The 8050-nt window shown below is 59.9% G+C and overlaps 1 long non-coding RNA gene across 1 annotated transcript in view; it reads right to left on the reverse strand.

The window, feature by feature from the left end:
* Positions 1–7974, reverse strand: part of LOC135273376 (uncharacterized) — a 21657-nt gene extending 13683 nt beyond the window's left edge. Inside the window, exon 1 of the long non-coding RNA XR_010341160.1 lies at positions 7892–7974. This is a non-coding gene — a long non-coding RNA (uncharacterized LOC135273376). The remainder of the gene's footprint in view (positions 1–7891) is intronic.
* Between the last annotated feature and the right edge of the window lie 76 nt (positions 7975–8050).

Here is an 8050-nt window from a genome sequence, read left to right on the forward strand (position 1 = left end):
CGGAAGCCGTCCGGCGCGCCCACCCGCCCGGGACGGAGGACCGAGACCGGGACCGAGGCCCCGGCCCGGGCCCCACCCCCCGACCCGGGGGGCGGGCGGGCAGCCGGCACAGCAGAGGCCGACCTCACACACGACGCCTGGCCGGGAGAGACCACCGGGGTGCGCTCGGGCGCACGCACGCGCCGAACAGGGCCCGCCACGCGGGGGGAAGGACACGCCGCCACTACCCCCAGACATCGACACCCGAGACGCCTCGGGGAGGGGCCGCCGCGGGCCCGGGAAGCGAGGCACACACCTGGGGCGCGCGGACGCGGAGCGGAAGAGCGGGCTCGGGAGGAGACGAGACCCCGGGCAAGGCCGAGGCGACCGGGGAAGGCAGCGAGCGGGGGAGGAGGCGGCGGGCCACCGCGAGGATCCGGAGAGAAGCCTCGTGCACAGCCGACCGCAGCCGTGACACACACGGGGTCTCACCGCCAGTGGCCTCCCAAGCACAAGGGCGGTCCCGCGCGGAATCCGGAGCGGCCACCTGGCCTTCAGCGATCACCGCACACCTCGCGGGAGCTCGGGGCTCCCCCCACCGCCACCCGCAGTCGCAGCCGGCGCCCCGGAAACCACTTCCCGCGCACGCGGCAAGCCGACCCGACCGCTCCGACGTCCACACCAGAGCCACGTGGAGCCGACCACCGGGCCCCGAAGCCAAGGCACACACCCGGGGGACGCGGACACCGGCCGACGGCGGCCGGGGGTGACGCCCCACAAGGCAGAGACGGCTCGGGTCCCAGACGGGGCCGGCACCAGCACAGCCGGAGAGACGCTCGGAGAGAAAGGATCGGCAGCCGGCGGCGGGGAGGAGGCGCACACGCAGGGCCAGGGCCCAACGAGGGCAGGGGCACGGGAGCCCGCCGAGGGCTCGGGCAGAAACCTCGGGGTGCGGTCGGGCCACTGGGAAAGCACGACCGCGGGATCCCACCGCCACAGACACGAGGGCGGTCCCACGGCCCGCCCCACCCAGGACGCCGGCCAGCCCCTTGGCACCACCGCGGAGCCCCCTCACGGGACCCAGACCCCACCCACCGGGGGCCCCAAAAGCGACCAGCCCGACACCGGGGCAACGTGCCCAGAATCTCGTCCATCCCCGACCCGGTCCCGCTCCGGGAGACCGGCACGCCCCACCGTGGGGGACGGTTTCCCAGGCCCAGGCGGCCCGACCCGTTGCCCCGCACACAGCGCGGCCATCGGCACCGGCCACGGCTCGGCACGGCACGGGAGCGGACAGAGAGCCGGCTCACACGCCAGACTGGACACGCCACGCGCACCCAGCGTTCAAGCTACGACGCCCCCAACGGCCAGGACACCGGGCCAGGCCCAGCGGGACCCTCCCCCGACTCAGAGGGGGGAGGCGCGGGCCACAGTAGGCATCGAGCGGCGCTCGGTCCCCACCGCGGGGACCGGCGGACCCCTCTCTCTCCCATCACCGAGAAGAGGGAACTCTGCCTACACGTGAGCGAATCCAATCGCTGACGGCAGCGCTACCACAACGCAGAGAGAGGCGGCGAGCCGGGGGAATCCGGTACACCCCAAGGCACAACCTCTCAGATCGCTAGAGAAGGCTTTCTCACCGAGGGCGGGTCACGCTCCCCCAACCCACCGGTCGCCCCCTCACCGGGCCAGCCACGGAGGCGCTCAGGGACACCTGGGGAAGGGAGGGGGGGCCGTGGTCTACGGCAGCAGGAGAAGGAAAACCTGCGGCACCCCTTACCCCACGCGGGAGAGGCGCACCTCGCTCGACCACACCCCCTCCAATGAGCTGAGCTCCTCCTCAGGACCCACACGCAGACCCCCCGTGGCAGCAGCCGGAGGAGGGGGCCCCAGGGGCGGGAACACCACCACCACTCGGCCTCGGGCACCTGAGTGACAACCCGGAGCGCTCCAGGAGCACCGCAAAGGCCTGAGCGGAGCCAACGCTCGCACCACCCCGGCAAGGGCAGGACGACGGGCCGGCGGGACAGCCCCCCACCGCCGCGGAGGGGGGCCGCGCCCGCAAGGCAACACCCACAGGAGGCGAGAGCGAGGGATGCCTGCCGTGTCAGAGGACCCCGCCGCCCCCGCCAGGCAGACGACAGGAGAAGCACGGCGAGGTCGGGCCGGATTCCGTACCCCTAATGCCTCCCACCACCAGCCCCACACATGCAGGGAGAGGAGAGACACGGGGCCCCCCCGCGGGTGGGGTGAGAAGAGCGGAGCCATTCACCATGAAGGTCCGTCCCTCGCCCACCGCGGAACGGTCGCAGCCCGGGAGAGCATGACGTCACCACATCGATCGGAACAAGACCCAGAGCGGAGCAACGGGACCTCACCAGCCTCACCAAACCACCGAGCCGACCACAGCCCGCGGTCGGCCAGCCCCGCTCTGAGGGAAGGGACGGCGGACAACCCCAAGGGAGCGGAGGACGCCTGACACGCACGGCACGGAGCCAACGGAGCGGGGTTGTCACGACCGCCCCAGGTGCCCGCAGCGGGGAGCGCACGCGCAGGCGGAAGGGAGCCCCCCACCCGCATCGGCCTCTCCCCACCACACCCGGGTGGGTCAGAGGAGACCCGGGCCCACCCAGGGCGGCACCGGGGAGCCGGGACACTCAGACGGATGCGTGAGAGGCAAGGCACACGGGCCCCAGCCGGCGGCTCAAGCCAGAGCAGGGCCGGCTAGCCAGGTCACCGCCAGACCAGATAAACCCCCACGCATCCAGAGGCCCGACCTCTCCAGCGACAAGTCGCCAGAGGACAGCGTGTCAGCAACAACCCGGTGGCCCAAAATTCAAACTCAGCGTGAAAGATATACCCACCCTGGGGGGCAGGGGGTCGAGTCACCGGCCACACCACCGACTCAGAAACGCACGACACGGACATCTGTCCCCAAAAAGGCCACCATCGCAGCCACACACGGAGCACCCAGGGCCGTCTCGTCGACCCCCAAGACCAGGGACGCCCTCCGGGCCACCGGTGCCACGCAGGGGCCGACCCGTGCCTCCAGAGCGAGACCCATTCGGCCGTCCCCTCACACGCGAGGGACACACGAGGGACCGAAGGCGCTCTCAGGGACCACTCTCCGACTACGAACGCGGACTTGGAAGAAAAGTATCACAGCAGAGGGACCGCAGCCGGGTACGGCACCCCGGGAGGACGGCGCAGGACGGCCACCGACTCCCCACGAGAACTTGGAAAAGAGATTCGGCGGGTGCCTCAGGCGGCCAGGGCCCGCACAGGCCCGCGACAGGGCCGGGGAGGGGCGTCCCCGGCCACCCGCGCCATGCCCGGAGGGTCCCCGCGGGTCGCGGGTCGGGCCTCGGGAGCTACGGCGTGCTGGTCGACCAGCCCCGGCAGCCCGCACACCTCGCTCGGGCCTGGAAACTCGGCGACAGCCTGCCCCTATATAGCCCTGCACGCCCGTGCTCTGACTCACAAGTGACTCGCCAGAGCTCTGGCGCCACAGGGACAGCCCCGCTGACAGCCGCAGGCTTTCCGGAGCTCTGCCTAGCTCACAGCAGGGACGCTCCCCTCGCTCAGCAGCTGCCACCGGAGCTCTGGAAGCCAGGAGAACCATATAAAAGCGGCCACCAGATGGAGCCCGAAAACCGGCGACATGTCACCATCCCAAACCTGTCACCGAGACACATCCGGATGGCAGGGCGGCCGGCGGACCGCAAAACCGAAACCGTGAGTCGAGAAAGTCTTCCCGAGGCCGAAAACACAGCCCCTCCACCCCAACCCCACAGAAACGCTCCTCCAAACGTGTATCTGCGTAGACCGAGACAGAGTCAAAAGACAAGCCCATGACGTGTGGGTGTTTGGAGATGCATCTCGGAGGGAGAAAGAACACACAGGACTCGGGCGCGAGTCGTTCAGGTGACAGAGAGACGCCGAATGAGGACACGTTCACAATCCACACGGGGTGGGGGATGGGAGGGAGGGAGGGAGGGAGGGAGGGAGGGAGGGAGGGGATAGAAAAAAGAGAGATGGAGGAAGGAGGGAGGGAAGAAAGCAAGCAGGGAGCGGGGAGGAAGGAGATGGAGAAAACAGACAGAATTTAAAAAATCTGGAGAAGGTATATGATGAAAGGTGGAAAATGAAGAAAGATGAAAAAGAGAAAGAATGAGGAAAGAGATGACGGAAAGAAGGGCGAAAGAGAGGAAAAAAGAAAGTATAAAAGACAAAGAAAGAAAGAAAGAATAAAGGAAAGGAACAGATAAAAGGACAGAAGGGAGGGAGGAAGGAGGGAAAGAAAAAGAAAGAAAGAAAGAAAGAAAGAAAGAAAGAAAGAAAGAAAGAAAGAAAAAGAAAGAAAGAAAGAAAGAAGAGGCTAATGCCTTTTTCAGCGTTCGCCCACCTGCATCAAGGTGAAAATTAAAAAAGAAGAAGAAGGGGAAGAAGAAGGAGGAGGAGGAGGAGGAGGAGGAGGAGGAGGAGGAGGAGGAGGAGGAGGAGGAGGAAAGAAAGAAAGGAAGGAAGGAAGAAAAAGACAGAAAATGGAGAAAATAAAATTCGGTACTAAACACTATCTGGCCTGGCGACACAGCAAGGCTCCGTCTAGAAAGAAAGACAGAGAGACAGAGAGACAGAGAGAAAGAAACAGCGAGAGAGAGAGAGAGAGAGAGAGAGAGAGAGAGAGAGAGAGAGAGAGAGAGAGAGAGAGAAGAGAGACAAAGAAACGCAGAGGCCGGGCACGGTGGCTCATGCCTGTAATCCCAGCACTTTGGGAGGCCGAGGCGGGTGGATCACAAGGTCAGGAGTTCGAGACCAGCCTGGCCAAAATGTTGAAACCCCGTCTCTGCTAAAAAAACAAACATTAGCTGGGCGCGGTGGCACGCGCCTGTAATCCCAGCTACAAAAAAAAAAAAAAAGGAAACACAGGAACAACGAAAGAAACACAGAACTGGGTGACAGAGTGAGACTCTGTCTCGAAAGAAAGAAAGAAAGAAAAAGAAAGAAAGAAAGAAAGAAAGAAAGAAAGAAAGAAAGAAAGACAGACAGACAGACAGACAGACAGACAGGAACAACGAAAGAAAGAAAGACAGGAACAACGAAAGAAACACAGAAACAACAAAAGAAACACAGAACTAGGCCGGGCGCGGTGGCTCACGCCTGTAATCCCAGCACTTTGGGAGGCCGAGGCGGGTGGATCACGAGGTCAAGAGATCGAGACCATCCTGGTCAACATGGTGAAACCCCGTCTACACTAAAAATACAAAAAATTAGCTGGGCATGGTGGCGCTTGCCTGTAATGCCAGCTACTCAGGAGGCTGAGGCAGGAGAATCGCCTGAACCCGGGAGGCGGAGGTTGCAGCGAGCCGAGATCGCGCCATTGCACTCCAGCCTGGGTGACAGAGTGAGACTCTGTCTCAAAAAAAAAAAAGGAGAAAAAAAAAAAAAAAAAAAGGAAACACAGGAACAACGAAAGAAACACAGAACTGGGTGACAGAGTGAGACTCTGTCTCGAAAGAAAGAAGAAGAAAGAAAGAAAGAAAAGAAAGAAAGAAAGAAAGAAAGAAAGAAAGAAACAAACAAACAAACAAACACAGGAACAGCGAAAGAAACACAGAACCGAGTGACAGAGTGAGACTGTCTCGCAAAAAGAAAATAAAGGAAAGCAAACACAGAAACAACGAAAGAAACACAGAAAGAACGAAAGAACCAGAACTGGGTGAGAGAGTGGCACTCTGTCTCAAAAAAAAAAAAAGGGAAACACAGAAACAACGAAAGAAACACAGGAACAACAAAAGAAACACAGAAACCACGAAAGAAACACAGGAACAACGAAAGAAACACAGAAACCACGAAAGAAACACAGAACTGGGTGACAGAGTGAGACTCTGTCGCAAAAAAAGACAAAATACAAGGAAACACAGAAACCACGAAAGAAACAAAGAAAGAAAGAAAGAGCTGGAAAAGGAAATTAGGAAGACAGAAACAAAAGGAGAAAGGATAGAAAGATCTTTTCTTGTTTTTTTTTTTGTTTGTTTTTTTTGAGACGGAGTCTCGCTCTTGTTACCCAGGCTGGAGTGCAATGGCGCGATCTCGGCTCACTGCAACCTCCGCCTCCTGGGTTCAGGCAATTCTCCTGCTCAGCCTCCTGAGTAGCTGGGATTACAGGCACGCGCCACCGTGCCCAGCTAATTTTTTTGTATTAGTAGAGACGGGGTTTCACCATGTTGACCAGGATGGTCTCGATCTCTCGACCTCGTGATCCACCCGCCTCGGCCTCCCAAAGTGCTGGGATTACAGGCTTGAGCCACCGCGCCCGGCCTATTTTCTTGTTTTTTAATCCTCTAAAAGCATAGTAAGGCCCAGGTAGGGGCTACGACACACCTTCCACCTTACTAATATGTTGGCCAGGAAAATAAAAATTTACACTTAACGTAACCGTTAAAAGTGACTATGAGCCGGACGCGGAGGCTCAAGCCTGTCATCCCAGCACTCTGGGGGGCTGAGGCGGGTGGACCACCTGAGGTCAGGCGTTCAAGACCAGGCTGGCCAACATGGTGAAACCCCGTCTCTACTAAAAACACAAAAAAACTTCTTTAATTTTAACGTATAAAGAAAAGGAAAAAGTTCTCCAGGCGTGGTGGCGCATGCCTGTAACCCCAGCCACTCAGAAGGCTGAGGCAGGAGAATTGCTTGAATCCGGGAGGCAGACGTTGCAGTGAGCAGAGATCACACCGCTGCATTCTAGCCTGGGCGACAGAGCGAGACTCTATCTTAAAAATGAAAAAAAAAAAATGACTATGAGGGCCCAGGCCAGGGTGGTTGAATTTACCTAAGGAGTGGGGGTGGGGGTGGAGTGGAGAGGATATGCCTGACTGGAACGAGAGAAACCGAGGGGAGCAAGCAGAAGGGGACAGAAAGAGGAAGGGGAAGGGACGGAGGCACAGTGGGTTATTCTAGAATGTTTTCAAGCCTGGGGTGGGGGTGGGCACGGAGGGCAACTCAGGAAACAAGCCGACTCCAGCAATGACACCTAATTCATTATTGCTGGCATCGCTGCCTTGAAAGGGGGGCACCGCATGTTTCTTCCTCCACACCCATTCGATGACTTCTGGGAAATGCCATTTACTTGCACGCTCTTGACATCTACCTGCTTTCACTACAACTGAGGAGAATCAGGAAAGTCCCCACTAACGGCAAGGCCTAAAGTGGAGCTGTCATCCATAAAACCCAGGCAGCAGAGTCCATATGGGTTAAAAAGACACGAAGAGGCCGGGCGCGGTGGCTCAAGCCTGTAATCCCAGCACTTTGGGAGGCCGAGGCGGGTGGATCACGAGGTCAAGAGATCGAGACCATCCTGGTCAACATGGTGAAACCCCGTCTCTACTAATACAAAAAATTAGCTGGGCACGGTGGCGCGTGACTGTAATCCCAGCTACTCAGGAGGCTGAGGCAGGAGAATTGCCTGAACCCAGGAGGCGGAGGTTGCGGTGAGCCGAGACAGCGCCATTGCGCTCCAGCCTGGGTATCAAGAGCGAAACTCCGTCTCAAAAAAAAAAAAAAAAAAAAAAAAGACACGAAGAGAGAAAGGGAAACAACGGATCAAAGAGAAGAACAATCGGGCCCAGCCAGGGTCTCCAGGGGTCTTCTGGGCAACGAGGGAGTGAGGGGGACGGACGGACGGGACGGACCAAGGTGGGGGCGGGGCGGGGCGGGGGCGGGTGAGCTCGGGGCGTGGGCGGGGCGGCGGGTAGCGGAGAGAAGCCACAATCGCTCCTGACTGCGGGCGGGCGGCCAGAGCGTCCCGTATGCCGCCTAGACCTTCAAGAACCGTGACCGCTAGGTGACGCCCGAAGACAACATATGCAAGTGTCAGCCCGGCACCCTCCCAGGCATTATCCCCACAACTAACCGAGCGGAGCCCCTGCGGGGGAAGGAAGCACCATGACTCGGCAATACACACAGAAACACACGCACCTACGTACGCACGCACGCACGCACGCACACGCGCGCCGTATTCCACAGTATAGAAGGGTTTATACCGTGATCACGAGAGGGCCCGCACTATTTT

The sequence above is a fragment of the Aotus nancymaae genome, unplaced genomic scaffold, assembly GCF_030222135.1.
Source record: "Aotus nancymaae isolate 86718 unplaced genomic scaffold, 86718_ANA_hifiasm-v0.15.2.pri h1tg001264l, whole genome shotgun sequence".
NCBI classification, from domain to species: Eukaryota; Metazoa; Chordata; class Mammalia; order Primates; family Aotidae; genus Aotus; species Aotus nancymaae.